We start from the raw sequence: 15,207 nt of genomic DNA, 5'->3' as shown, positions 1-15,207 counted from the left end.
CTGCCTTGATCATAAAATGTTAGTGAAGATGTTGTTTCATAGGTAGCTATTTCTGTAATGTGAGAGAAAGGCTCTTATAAAGCAAAAACATGATGTGATAAGAGCATGCCTCTATGAATATATCCAACTAACTCTTGCCTCTCTACATACCTACCTCATGCCTGTTTTACCATAACACTGCACATTTTTATTGGCTTCTCTAGGGAGATGTAGGTTATGTAAGAAGAACATACATTAGGGTTCAATAGATCCGAGGCTGATTCTTGGCTTTGCTATTTATTAGATGGATGATACCGATCTTCAGTACTGTAGGAACTTCAAACTCATTCTATCCAAATCTTAGCATGGATCTGTTTTTCCTTAGGATCTGTTTTTTATTTTTTGATGTTTTATCTCCATTTATGAAGCTGCCAGCCGCTCTGACTCAAGTCACAAACCTAAAAATCATGATGGGGGGCTTTTCCTTTCTCCCTTCACTATGATTTTTCAGCAGTTAAAATTTGCCAGTTTTTTTTTTTCTGTTGATATGTTTCTCTGCAGTGTCCACCTTAGTTTAGACACTCCAAGGCCTTGTATACTGCCAAGCCTTGAAGGAGGGTCTAAACTAAAATGGAAGCCTGAAGAACAGACCTATACTGATCTATAATTACAACCCATACTGAAGACCAGGTGTCATACAGCTAGTAAATATCAAAGGCAGGAATCAGCCTCCCTTCTACTAAATTCTATGTTCTTATATAACCTGCATCTCCCTAGAGAAGCAAATCAAAATGTGCAACGTTATTATTATAAAACAGATTTATGATAAACAGATCTGTGTTCTCACTGGCTGTTCCCTCTGACTACAGTTTCACCATCAATCTATCCTTTACAACATTGCTCTTGTGACCTCTCTAAACACCAGGTGACCATGCCGTGTTCTTATATAAACTACTCCATGCCTCTTCACTGCACACAGAATAAATGTCAAGTTCTCAGCACGGTCCTCATGTACCTTTCTAATATCTGGCTCTGTCTAGCCCTCAGCCCTGTACCAGAGACCCCAGTCATACTCATGTTTCCTGAATGACCTGAGCTCTTTCATGCTTACAGCCTTTCTCACACTGCTTCCTCTTCCATGAACATCTCTCCCCTGTAACTTCTTCTGGGAAATAAACAAGTGGCTGGGCGTGGTCCTTATGCCTGTAACCCCTGCACTTTGGAAGGCCAAGGTGGGTGGATCATCTATGGGTCAGGAGTTCGAGACCAGCCTGGTCAACATGGTGAAACTCCGTCTCTACTAAAAATAGAAAAAATTAGCCAGGTGTGGTGGTGTGTGCCTGCACTCCCAACTTCTTGGGAAGCTGAGGCAGGATAATTTCTTGAACTCGGGAGGCGGAGGTTGCATTGAGCCCAGACTGTGCCACTGCCCTCTAGCCTGGGGTACAGAGTGAGACTCCTTCTCAAAAATAAATTAATTAATTAAAAAATAGACAACAAGCACACAAACTAAAATGAAGACAACAACAACAGTAACCAAAACTTTGAATAGTCAGATTTAGCACTGAGTTTTTACGAAGTGTTACAGGTTGTCTCTCCAATGATACATACATGCAACTAGTAAATACTCACTATGAAAAGGAACTGTCTCCAAATTTTCCCTGAAATTCTTGTCTTGGGCTTAAAATAGCATTTGTTTAATTTATCTTTGCTCCATCTTCTTGTTCCCTAACTTGACTTCTTACACATTGTTCAGCCCTGAACGTCCCTTATGTACTGCTTCTAGCTCACAGATTCTGTTGCAATAAAGTCTGTAATTCAGCTACCATCATTTTAGTTCTGAAGGCAGTCACCTCGATAAACACCATTTGTCCATTTAAAAATATTTTAAGTCTTTTAACTATAGCTTATATCTATATTTGCCTCACATTTTCGTATAGGTGATAATAATATAATAACACTTAAACTCTCAAGTGTTATTGGCTCAGTACTTTAAAAGCACACCCTACCATTTAATTATCTTTTACTGGGGAAAATATGCATTGTACACTTGTTTTCTGCGTACATTTTGCAAAACAAGTAATTCCTTTTATGCATGGCAGCATTTGTTTTATGAGGTTTAAAATACTCCAGGGTAATTTCTATATCCTTTCTTGTTTGAGATATGAACATAACACTTGCAGTCATACACTGCCTCTGTGAGAAAGATGCCACTGATTCACGAAGTACGTATACTTTGAGTCATTTACACATGGGTGGAGGTGAGTTGTACTAACAATGTATGCCTGCTCATATAATGTAATGACAATCTAGTATGTATTAGTGGAGAAGAAATAGAGTCATAGAGTGTGATTATTGAACAGAATGAATCAAATTGCTTTGAAAGGGGTGCAGTTAGACTCTCACTCAAAGTAAAACCTAATCCTTGGCCATCGTTTTCTGAAATGTTACCAAGAAATTCTTGGTACACTGGGGTATAATATCGCTTCATTTGTCATTGATCATTTTTGACACTTGATGGATGGGGGAAAGACGGTGGTCACCAAAGTACAGAAAGAAAGATGTTAAAGAAAATAAGGAAAAAGAACAACAAAGATCATTTCCTCTTAAGAGTAGGAAGCATCTTAAAAGCTGCTACTCATCTCTTACCTCTCCTGTTAACTTGGTGTGTTTCATAAACTATGTCAGACCGGAAATTATTTGACAGTGCAACTTAAAGCAACTATTCCAGCAGGTTTAAAAACATGGTGCTGCACAATGCTGTTTTATGGAATCATAATTGCCAGACATATCATAGAAGCCATTACTGCCTACAGATTTCCAGTACATACTGAATTATCTGTGTGGAATTTACATACAACAGTGAATCATAAATCTAGGAACAGAAATCTTGCTGTCTGTATTAAGTCCACAATGTAATGTTGTCTCTCTCTGGTCTTGTTATATTCTAGAATGAGATATAATTTAATATGCTGGAGGTTGTGTTGTGATGTACCAACAATCTGTTTATAAATAGATCTCCACTGCACTTAGGTGTATTGGTTAATGTTTATTCTTGAGACTCATGAATGCCAGGTTATCTCTAGAATAAGGAGAACATGGATGTATTGTTACTATCACCATCATCATTAAAAACAGCAAGGGAGAGACTATTTGCAGGGCACTACATGTTATGTACTGAGTTAAATGATATGCAGTTATCACTGGGTTCTCAAATATAATATGGTTGCCACCAAGTCTCCTACAATGATACATGTGATAAGAGTTCCTTTTGGGCTTGTCTAAGTCACATGCGTGGTGAAGTTTTTCTGTTATTCTTTACTGGGATAAAAGGATGAACCCTATCATTTTGGAAGATGACTGGTCCCTTGGAGGATCATCCCATTAGTTAAAGTGTGTTTTCCTAATCTTTGTTACCACCTTGTTTCTTTTCATTTTAGTGGTTTATACATATGAAAGAGCCCAGGATTCTGAGCTGTGTTAAAAAGTGAAACCCACGTCTGTCTGTTCTTGAGGGGAGAGTTCTCTCTACATGGCTTCTGCCCTCTGCCCAGCCTGTGAGGCATTCCATCTGCCTATGTCTGTGAGGAGGTACACAGCCTCTGGGGCTGAACCAGTGGGGTCAAATAATGTTCTCACCATTTAGTGTAATTAACTCCAACCACCCATCTGTTGCAAGCCCAGTGCAGCCAACACAAGCAAGAGTAGGCCAAGAAGAAATTTCTCCTCATTATTAAGCCTAAATCTAAGCACTTGTCTGTCTGTAAAAACAGAGCGAAGGGAGGAAAACTGAAACCAGTGCATGGGGTCTGAGGTTTCAATAAATGTCAGGGAGCGTCAAGTCTGTTTGGATTGCAAATTATTGCTGGCTGACGGTCTTACTATTTTACAGCTAGAGATTGCTGTCATGGGGGGCACGTGGTGGGAGGAACCTCTCACATCACAGCCAGAGGGAAACAGAAGTTACCAAATACTATAACAATCATAAAACATTACAAGAGGGACTTCAGCATTTGCTAAGTTTGGTCTTTCCTTAACGGACATTTCAAGAAACAACAGCCCACAACACACTGCTCTTCCCATAGGATTTGATGAAGTGTTGGGTTTGCCAAAGATTGAGACCTCATTTCTCTGGTTTACCTGTTCTAAACTCCACTCCGTTTCTTTCTTTTGCTGTGCCACTTTAAACATCTGAGAGTGATGAACAGGCCTAAATGTTTCAAGGTGAATTAATACCTTACTACATGTCCTGGAGAAATAAACACCAATAATTTGAGCAGTGGTTAAGATTGTTTTTCAGATGGATTAAATGAGTGGGCAATTATGATTGAAATAAACCTAAGGCATGAACCTTCCAGCCCTGTCCATGGCTGAACACAGGTCAGCCGCTTTCTATTGGTACAAAGATGTTTCGCATTATTAGAAGTACACGTGCTTCTTGGTGCTTCTGCTGAAGCTAATTAGCATTTTCATTCACTTTTTTCCTGACAAATGCTTGTTGAGAGTCTATTATGTGCCAAGTATTGTGTTAGGTGCACTGAAAACCAAGAAAATGATGATCTTCATTCTTCTTGGGCTCAGAGTACAGAGCAGTTCTTTTCAGCAAGGCTGTTCTGGTTTCAAATCATTGAAAAATCCCTCAAGTTATCTTAACGCCCAAAGGAGGAAACTGTTCTAAGATACAGGAGTATCTATAGATCCAAAAGAAAGAAAAACAGGAGGGCCTCATAAAAGCCTGAAAGTCAGTACCAAGAAATTGTTAAAAAAAAAAACCAAGATTACTTCCTTTGAAACGCTCCTTGCACTATCTCTTCTTTCTGTGTCTCTTACAACTGGGCTTTATTCTTCTCCTTCTCAGCTTTTAGGATTTCTAGCTTGCTTTTCTTGAACATGCATAGAATTAAATAGAATCTTCTCAAGCCAGCTCTCCATTTCAATGGCCCCGTTGAGCTTCCCATTTCAATGACCAGCTTTTTAAAATCCCAAGTCAGAATTTATGGAGTGAAGTGAATTGTCTCAGTCTGAATCAGGTGTACACCCGTAGCACTTAATACTGATTATAGGATTTAAGGTCTGAATGACATGTCTTAACTCCAAGCAAATGATGTAAACTGAATTTATTGCTATAGCTGATGGATCTAATTCCTGTATCAATACATATTGTCTTTTAAAATACCAAAAGCATAAATTTACAACTAGAGAATGTCATAAATTGTGTTGTGAAATTTTAAGGAAGAGGCAGCATTTGAAAAAAAAAATCTAAGAAGGAAAAAAACTATAATTATGCTTTCTGTCCCATTGCCACCTGAATTGTGAGGCAATCACCCAACAAGAGCATAACTATTTTTTCTTTTCTTGTCTTGTCTTTTCTTTCCTTTCCTTTCTTTTTTCCTTTCCTTTCCTTTCTTTTCTTCTCTTTTCCTTTCTTCATTTCATTTTTTTTCGAGATGGATTCTCGCTCTGTCACCGAGGCTGGAGTACAGTGGCATTATCTAAGCTCACTACAACCTTCAACTCCTGGGCTCAAGCAATTCTCCTGTCTCAGCCTCCTGAGTAGCTGGGATCACAGGTGGCCGTCCACCATGCCCAGCTAATTTTTGTATTTTTAGTAGAGGAGGGATTTCACCATGTTGGCCAGGCTGGCCTCAAACCACTGACCTCAGGTGATCCAGCCTCTTCAGCCTTCCAAAGTGGGAGTGATTACAGGTGTGAGCCCCTGTGCCTGCCCCTATTTTCTATAATCTATTATTACTCATAAGGATCTAGGTAATATGCCTGGAACCCAAAAATCACCTGCTGAAGCATCACAACACAATTCACAGGTGGCTTTGAAAGAGAGTGGAGATGTGGATTTTTGTCAGTAAAGTTATAAGTATTATGTCTCTCTGTCCATATGTTCTGGGACGGTCATTGACCTAAAGTCCAGACTTACACCATCTCCTGGGCAACAGCCAACAGTATGACCAGATGACAAGCCCCAAACTACCTTAGTTTGGGTTTTCCAGAAGCAGAAACTAACTCAAAGATTTGAATAAAATTTTTATATTTGGAGGGTGAAAGAAATCAACCATGGGGGAGTAAGGAAGAGAAACAAGGACGGGAAAGCAGCCAAGGAAGAGTGCGTTGCCAAGCCAGTAACAAGTGCGGGTACACAGAGATTTATCCTATGGGGGAAACTCTAGGAATCAGAGTCTCATATCAAATTAATAAAACCACATGACTTAGAGTCACTCCCAAGAGGTTACTGGGGGAAATCATAGACAAACTCCAGTCACTTATATGGCTGAGAGCTGTTTCTAGGGGTTTTTAATTCTCTACTTCAGTTTGCCATGCCGGCAGCAAAGCAGTCTCTAGAGCAAGAAAAAGCCCTCAAAGTGGTGCAGGTGGCAGTATCTGCACTGAAGTGGTGAGGAAGGTGAGATGTCGATGGGTCACTGAGGTCATCCCCTAAAACCCACCTGCTCAATCTCTGCATGCCTCGTGTTAATTTCATCTATCCTGTGTTGATTCTTCAAGCAGGTGGACAGACAATGTTTATTAAATGTTTAAATAAAATGCAACAGGAGGAGTAGTGGGAGAAACCGTAGTCTGCTTCAGTTGTTTTCAAGACAGCAATCCATATTCCTTATCCCTTCTCTTTTCTACCCATTCTAGGCATCCGTCATCCTTGTCCATTTCTGCAGGTCTAGGGTGCGTGCCAAATAGAAGGCTCAGACCTTCATCACTGGAGATAAAAAGGTCCGAACCTTTGGTTCCTTTCTCCTTGTCAAGCTGTACCTGGTGCGATTGCACATTCTTGTGATCACCAGGCATGGAATCAGCAAGATACTTTCAGTGAGTGTCCTGAGTTCTGTATGTGCTCCTGGTTCCATTTTATAAGGTTATTTCTTCATGATAATCAAAACCAATTAATCCTATCAGGTGGCAAAAAGCGCTTCAGGTGCAAGAAAAATCCCAAAACCCATGGAGAGAGGGAAAGCTAGATTTAGCAGTTGGATGTGGACAGCGTTCACTGAAATAATAAGGACATAAGAACGTGAGTGAGCAGGACATTGACTAGCCTCTGCTATGGAGGCATAGAGAAACATGTTGGGATATTTTCCCAAATAAGTAATGGACCTTAGAGATTGGTGACAAGAGTTTTTGGGAAAGTTATGTAGATGGGCTTCTCCATAATTACTCAATATTTAAAATTATTTTGTCCCATATCAATATTCTTTAGAATATCGCAATAGAGGTGATCTGATTTAAACATAATAAGCTACTTCTGGTACTACAGAAAAAGAACTAAAGGAGCAGCATTGTTGAGTGGCATGCTTGACTAGCTATCAAAGGAAAACATGGCTGGAAGAAATGTGTATGGATCTCAGTCTCCTGGGGGGAGTCCCTGAATTCCAGACGGAGACCCCAGAGCCTCAGAGCTGAGAGCGCTAGCTCAGGCAATGTAGACCATGCAGCTGTTGTGATGGATACTCCCAGCCTTTAAAACAAAATAAGTGTGTATGTCGGTATGTCACAGTTGAAGGTCTTCACGTTGTTTAATTACAATACGCATTCTGTTTTCTGGGACAGCCATCCCTTTTCTTCATTCTACTTCCAATTCTAACCTATCAAAATGCTGCTCAACCTTCAAATTCCTAATTAAATTTTGTTCCTCCAAGAAACATTCTGCTCTCCCTCATTCCCCCCACCCCCCCTTTTTTTTTTTTGAAATGGAGTGTTGTTCTATCACCTAGTCTAGAGTACAGCGGCACAATCTCAGCTCACTGCAACCTCCGCCTCGCGGGTTCAGGCAGTTCTCCCGCTTCAGCCTCCCAAGTAACTGGAATTATAGGTGCCTACCACTGTGCTCAGCTAGTTTTTGTATTTTTAGTAGAGATGGGGTTTCACCATGTTGGTAAAGCTGGTCTTGAAATCCTGACCTCATGATCCACCCTCCTAGGCTTCTCAAAGTGCTGGGATTATGGGCATGAGCTACCACGCCTGGCCCTCATTCTCTTTTAAGAAGTTAACTTTGTTAAATAGTATTTAACAATGCATCACATATTCACCTTTTAGTATGTATTATGTAGTCATTTTTTTATGTATTACATACTCACTTCTTTTATAGTTGATTTTTCATACGCCCTCATTGTAAATTACTTGAGGGTAGAAATGTACCTTAGACATCGTCTTATCAGTTCCGTAAAACATGCACCTAATGAATGCCAAATGTTTGTTGTATGAATACAATTTTAATAACCATCTTACATAGTTCTTGCCTAAAGAACCCTTAATGTCTGGAGTTGATCTTTTTATTCTACAATAGGTTGTATGAATTGTACACTAATTATAGTGGAAGGCACAAAGAACTGTGTGCATATGTGTGCATGTATGTAAAACACATTGACGCTTTATTCAGAGCAATGTTGACATCTGTATGTTAAAATGAGTGAATTTTTCCATCTCAATGCTTTCATTTGCCAACAGTGCTAACTGTCAGAGATTATGGCCACCCATATGATTCATCTTCCAAATCAACATAGTTGGTTTTTGTGCCCACCAGCATTGAGAAATGGCAAACACCAATCTCGTTTTCTTGTTTGTGATAGTACCATCATGTATTCTAGAATTCTATGCATGTGTATGTTTTAGTAATGGCTTTTATTAATTTTTTCGGAGAAGTAAGTAAGGTAGTGAAGACATTTTGTAATTTATCAAGACATCGTAATTAGTACAATTAACTAATTTTTCCCACAATAGTACTAGAATGTGAAAATTAATAAGGACATTTGTGTATTCCTTATCTCATGTAAATAATATTTATTCTTAGGGTTCATGGAAATAACAGACAAATTTCAACACTAGTCGTGCCATTGTGAAACTGACTTCTGGGGGTAGAAAAAACAAAATGACCCCACAAAGGCAATATTACGGCAGTCGTAGAAGCTGTGTCAGACTTAGATGGTGTGCTATGATGGGATAAAGCAGGGATCTGGATTCTGGTCAGGTAGATTGTAAAGGATTCCCTGGGAAAAAGAGTTAGGAGAGGTTGAAGCCGTGTATTTCCCCTGGAGCAGCCGGAGCAGCCTCAGCATCCTCTGGGGCTTGTCAGAAAGTTCTCAGGTTCCATCCCAGACGTACTGAATGAGACTGCCTGGGGACTAGCGTTCAGGAATCAGTGCTTCGATAAGCTTCCCAGATGATAATAATGTATATGAAAGTTTAAGTAGGAGATATTAGGTTGTGTGCCTAGAACACAGCAAATGAGGAGGATGTTGGCAGGAAAGAAGGCTGGGAAGGCGGGTTCTATACCCACAGCCTTGCAGAGCGAGTCAGGATCTGGGGTCTACAATGCCCCTAAATATTTTTAAGTAAATGAAATAAAGTAGGTACAGGAACAGAGGTGAGGTGACAGGATGAGACTTACCTTTATTTTGAGATGATTCTGGGCCAGGTGTGGTGTCTCAGGCTTGTAATCCCAGCACTTTGGGAGTCTGGAATGGGGGCATCGCTTGAGTTCAGGAATTTGAAACCCAGCATGAACAATATAGTGAGAAACCATCTCTAAAAAAATTAGTGGGATGTGGTGGCATGTACCTGGAGTCCCAGATACTTGGGAGGTGGGAGGATCACCTGAGCCCAAGAAGTCAAACCTGCAGTGGGTTGAGCTTGTGCCACTGCACTTCAGCCTGGGCTAAGGAGCAAAACCCTGTCTCAAAAAAACAAAACAAAACAAAAAAACATTCTATCTTAAGTATGGATAAGGGGTTGAAGAGGCAGTAGAGATTGAGATGGGAACTGCTGAGGCTGTCTAGTTACCCAGGTGAGAAATATTGATGACTAGACCTAACAGCAGTATAGAAGAAAGTAATGGATTGAAGAGTCTTTTAGGGAAAAAAATCCAAAATATTTGATAATTTGGCATTTTGAGAACATATCACCTTTAATTATTATAATGTGGCTTATTTTTGACTTTATAGAAGATTTGTTTTATTAACAGGAATATATGGCTGTCAGGACATTAGTAAATATTGCCCACCAGTCAGGGATAACTACAATGACAAGGAAGACAGTAAGTTGTCATTGTGACCATTTCTTAACCTCACGAGCTAGTAGGGCTTTTCCCTTAAGATAAAGGTCATATATTTGCTCAAGAGCTACTGCAAAAATCTGAGACACTGATTTATTAATTTTGTGGGTACCCACATGTGCAAGACTTTTACACAGAAGTGAGATCCTCTAAAGAACGTGATGAACATTCATTTGAAGCTTACACTGAACACTCTGACTATGCTCCTGGGAGAAATTGCGCAGAACACAACCTCAAATCCAGCTAGTGTCTCCATAAATCCAAACATCCTGCTACTGAAAAACAGAAACAAAAGCCAAACACCAAAACCCTGCGGAGTGTTGGTTCCAGTCATGGTAGATCAGTTTCTTGAACATATACTATGTGCAAGCCATTCGTAGAGGTGGAAGATGTCATCATCACTTGGCATGGCTCCTTCCTTCCCATGGCTTCCTGTTTGGTTCAATGATAGAGTCATGTGAATTGATGAGTGTAATAACAAGCCATACGGGCTTCCAATATATCTGTACAGACATTGATTCTCCCTGGCGTTAGGAATTAGTGCTCGTGAAGAACATAATATTGTGCTGACTATTGCAATATGAGTATCTGACAAATAAAGGCCGTTCAGGGCGTGATTAGAGACATACGTTTGGGTTAGCATGGCAAACATGTCTGCAAGATGCAACCAAAGGTAATGTTTCTGTTTTGTTTTGCATGTGATTTAAATATCTCATTGCCACCCCTTTGGCCTTCAAATTTCAGAGCTGGTTTTGTCTCCACAATCACATCAGCCTCATTTGGCAGCTAGCATTAGCTGTATAGATGGTGATCACTGCAGTTTTATAATGTGTTAGCTGATTCCTTTTGCTTTAGCCCAAAAAGCACACAGGAGCACATGCAAATCAACTCAGTGCACATGTACCACGATCTTGTTGCAGACTTTCATGCAGTGAAAGGACATGTGGGTTTTATATATTCCTAAACAGTATTTTCTTTGAAAATGCATCCATGTCTGTTATTCTATCCTGTAGTGTGTCAAATTTTTTGGAATAGAAAACTCGAATGCTCCCCAGCCTCTATAGCATGTTCTTTGCTTTATAAACAAACCAAAGGAAAAAAAGAAGACAAGAAAGGTGTATGCTGGAGTGGAAATATGTCTGTATGTCTTAACATGCACATAGAGTGGTGGATTTTAAAAGCTATAAGTAACAATTTCATACCAATAATGTCTCAAGAAGGCCTTTCTATTTTCCCCGATGGCAAAGAAAAGCAGCCAAGTTTCCCTTGTTCAATATCTTGAAATGGGCTCCATTTTGAGCCCATGGTATGTAACTCTAATGCTGGTGGAATATTGCTTAACTTGCCAAGCAATCAGGCATACCAAGTTGATTGCACAGCGTGGAGCATACCTTTCTGGGGGCCTTATCTTGGGAGAGTTACAATCGGAGACAATTCTCTCTCTGATTCCTTCTTTTTCTTGTAATCTTCTGTTATATTTGAATTTCCTGAAGTTATAAATCTCTTATTTTCCCTGACCTGGAATAGTATTGCATAGACTTTTGACTTTTTTGAGGAAATTTTAAAAACTTAGCAGAAGAAAATCATCTAATCCCAGTTTATTTGTGGAAATTCAATAAGAAGAGAGGCAAAGAAAATGATACAAGGGAGAAAAGCAGGAGAGATATGAACATTTATTGAGCAAATACTGTGTCATGCACCGTATTAAACACTTTACCTAAGTCTTATCTTTATGTGTATTTATAACTTCTCCATGGAGTTTGTGTCAATTTTCTAGATGAGTAAGCTCAGAAAAGCTAGGCAAGTTAATCAGTAGAAAGTTAGAATTCAACAGTGATTTAAATGCTCTTCTGGTGCTGCCACCTCGCATACAAACATAATAATACAAGTGTTTTGATCTGTTTCAAGCATCATATATTTTTATTGTACTTTAGGTTCTGGGGTACATGGGCAGAACATGCAGGTTTGTTACATAGGTATACATGTGCCATGGTGGTTGGCTGCATCCATCACCCTGTCATCTACATTAGGTGTTTCTCCTGATGCTATCCCTCCCTTATCCCTCACCCCCTGCTGTCCGTCTCCTAGCTCCCCACCCACTGACAGTCCCCAGCATGTGATGTTTCCCTCCCTGTGTCCACGTGTTCTCACTGTTCAACTTCCACTTATGAGTGAGAACACTCAGTGTTTGGTTTTCTGTTCTTGTGTTAGTTTGCTGAGAATGACGGTTTCCAGCTTCATCCATGTCCCTGCAAAGGACATGAACTCATCCCTTTTTTTTGGCTGCATATAGTATTCTATGGTGTATATGTGACACATTTTCTTCATGCAATCTATCATTGATGGGCATTTGGGTTGGTTCCAAGTCTTTGCTATTGTGAACAGTCAAGCACCATATTTTACCAGCAGAAAAGTATTCAGCCCCTGGGCATGGTGGTTCATTCTTACAATTCCAGTGTTTGGGGAGATCAAGATGGATGGATTGCTTGAGCCCAGGAGTTTGAGACCAGCCTGGGCAACATAGTGAGATCCCATCTCTACAAAAGATGAAATAAAAAAAAAATAGTTGGGCATGGTAGCATGTACCTATAGTCCCAGCTCCTTGGGAGGCTGAGGCAGGAGGATTGCTTGAGCCTGGGAGGTCGAGGCTGCAGCCAGCCATGATTGCTCCAGTGCACTGTGGCCTGGGTGACAGAGTGAGGCTCTGCTGAAAAAAAAAAGTACAAATAAAAAATAAAAGTATGCAACCTAAATACAAAATAATAAGACAAACTGATGGGCATAATGAAGAAAAGTAATTTGCTGGTGGATTGAGTTCATCATTCCTCACTCAGTGGCTATTGCGTTACATACACACGTTTGAGGATTGGCAAGGCATACCAGAATTATCTTCTTGGTGCTGACTTCTACCCTTTCCTCCTTTGGTGTCTCTTCAATGGCTGTTCCAGTGCCAAAGCCAATCAGTCAAATTTCCAAAGTATGCCAAGACTTTTCATTCATTCAGCAGCCTTTCAACAAGTCTTTATGGAGGTTTTTTTTTTTTTTTTTTTTTTTTTTTTTTTTTTTTTTTTTTTTTTAATAGTCAGAGTCCTGGCAGGAAAGAGAACTCATTGCAGATGGTACAAATGAAGAGATTTTAATGAAGGGTCTGCTTAATGATATGTAGATAGGTTTACAAGAATAAATCTAGACAGGATGCAGTACTTAGAGATTAGGAGCAGCAGGAAGCCATTACACTTCCAGGGTGGAAGGAATTAAAGGAAGAATTGCTTTTATTCTAGCTAAGTTAGAGCTGCAACCCCAGAGGAACCAGATACCTGGCAGGAGTTGTGGAGGAATGCAGCTACTGCTAGAGATGAACTAAGGCAGTGATGCGGTGGAGAAGACATATCACAACCTGTCTCTCCTCCCTCTCTACACACACTTTACAGTACCTCCTGTTAGCTGAAAGCACCCAGAAGTCATTTGACAAGGGATGTAGTCCAAAGAAGTCTACCTCCCAGGGCACAGAGCAAAGTCAAGAAGAGTGGACAATGGATCTGTGGCCGGGTAATCCCAGCAGTTTCAGAGGCTGAAGCAGGAGGATCACTTGAGGTCAGGAGTTGGAGGTCAGCCTGGGCAATATAGCAAGACCTCATCTCTGCAAAAATAATAATTAATTAATTAAAAGAAATCAGATGGCATGGTGGCACTCACTTAAAGTCCCAGCTACTTTGGGAGGCTGAGGCGGGAGGATCACTTACACCCAGGAATTTGATGTTGCAGTGAACTGGTATGCCACTGCACTCTAGCCTGAGTAACAGAGTGGGAATCTGTTTCAAAAAAAAAAAAAAAGGGATCGTGGGGGAGTTAGGGATGATGAATAACTTGCCCAAGTGCTAACCAGATTCCTGGATCTAATTTAGGCAATGAAGAGTGAGCACAGAATAGAGCTGTGAACACAGCAGATTCACATTCTGCACCCACAGAGCTTACTTTCTAATGCAAAATAGAGGCAAAACAAAACGGGGGGAGAATGAGTTGTGGGATGGTCCGTAGTGATACAAGCTAAGGAAAAACTAAGGAAGCAGGGAAGGAGACTTTGAAATCTGTAGAGGATAGAACTTTAGACAGGGTCCCTAGAGGTGCCTCACCTGAGAAGGATTCCCTGAGAAGGAGACATTGTCAAAAAGACCTCATGAAGTGGAGGGAATGGCACCATGCAGGCAGTGGGAAGAGTGAGTGTGGAGTCCAAAGAAGGCGTGGGCCCAGCATGGTGAGGTGTAAGTAGAGGCAGCCGAATGAGCAGTCATGGGCGACAGAGCCAGGAAAATACTCCATAGCTTTTCCATCACTCTTCTCTCTCCATCACGTGGCCTCTGGTTTATGTTTGGTCTCTGACCAACTCTGTACAGAGCGATGAATGATTGACAGCAGAAAAAAAAGCTGAAAGACTCAAACTGATTCACCCATCACCATCTATTATGGGTCAATTCACTTGGCTAGGCCAATTAATGTACCATCTTCCCATTTATTGGTTGGTTGGTTTGGAGTATGATGTCCATTCCTTTTGCAATCAACTTTGGCCGGTGTAATGAGGGCATGTGATGCAAAGTATGGCAACTGATGCATCCGATGTTCTTTAAAATCCCCTTTAGAAGGGATTATGACTGTTACTGCTTCCCAGAGGAAGCTATGCAATCAGAACTTGATTTCATTTATCTTGTACTGTGGGCCCTGTAGTTTTTCTTGAACTCCTAAAATATATTTTGTCTGCATGGACTAGCTACCATCATCTTTCACCTATATATTACATACACGCACACTACACATCTGTATGTTTACATACAGATGTGTGTATGTATATCTCTATGTATATATATTTTTTCTTGTTTATAAATGTCCTTCCCAACATTTTTCCCTAAGATACTCTTATTCACCCATCAAGATTTCTTTCACAGTCCAGATATTCCCTTCTCTGAGACACGTTTCTACATAAATCCAGGCAATCTTATCCAGGCACCTCTTCATGATCCCATAGCACTCAGTTCAGACTTGTGTTAAAGAACTATTGAAGTTGGCTTGTGGTTTCTCTCTTTACAGCACAGTGATCCTTACTAGACTGTGAGCTCCAAATGGGGAAAGATGCAGTACACTCGTTTGGGTCCCTGTCTTAA

The 15,207-nt window shown here is 40.4% G+C and overlaps 1 long non-coding RNA gene across 1 annotated transcript in view; it reads left to right on the top strand.

The window, feature by feature from the left end:
- The first annotated feature begins 6,285 nt into the window (after window positions 1-6,285).
- The window catches only part of LOC119472297, a 161,458-nt gene continuing 152,536 nt past the window's right edge, over window positions 6,286-15,207 (top strand). Inside the window, exon 1 of the long non-coding RNA XR_005201417.1 lies at window positions 6,286-6,394. This is a non-coding gene — a long non-coding RNA (uncharacterized LOC119472297). The remainder of the gene's footprint in view (window positions 6,395-15,207) is intronic.

This window comes from Cebus imitator, unplaced genomic scaffold (genome assembly GCF_001604975.1).
Source record: "Cebus imitator isolate Cc_AM_T3 unplaced genomic scaffold, Cebus_imitator-1.0 Scaffold93, whole genome shotgun sequence".
Classification (NCBI taxonomy): Eukaryota; Metazoa; Chordata; class Mammalia; order Primates; family Cebidae; genus Cebus; species Cebus imitator.
The sequence above is the reverse complement of the archived record's forward strand: the minus strand, read 5'-3'. Positions and strand labels throughout refer to the sequence as shown.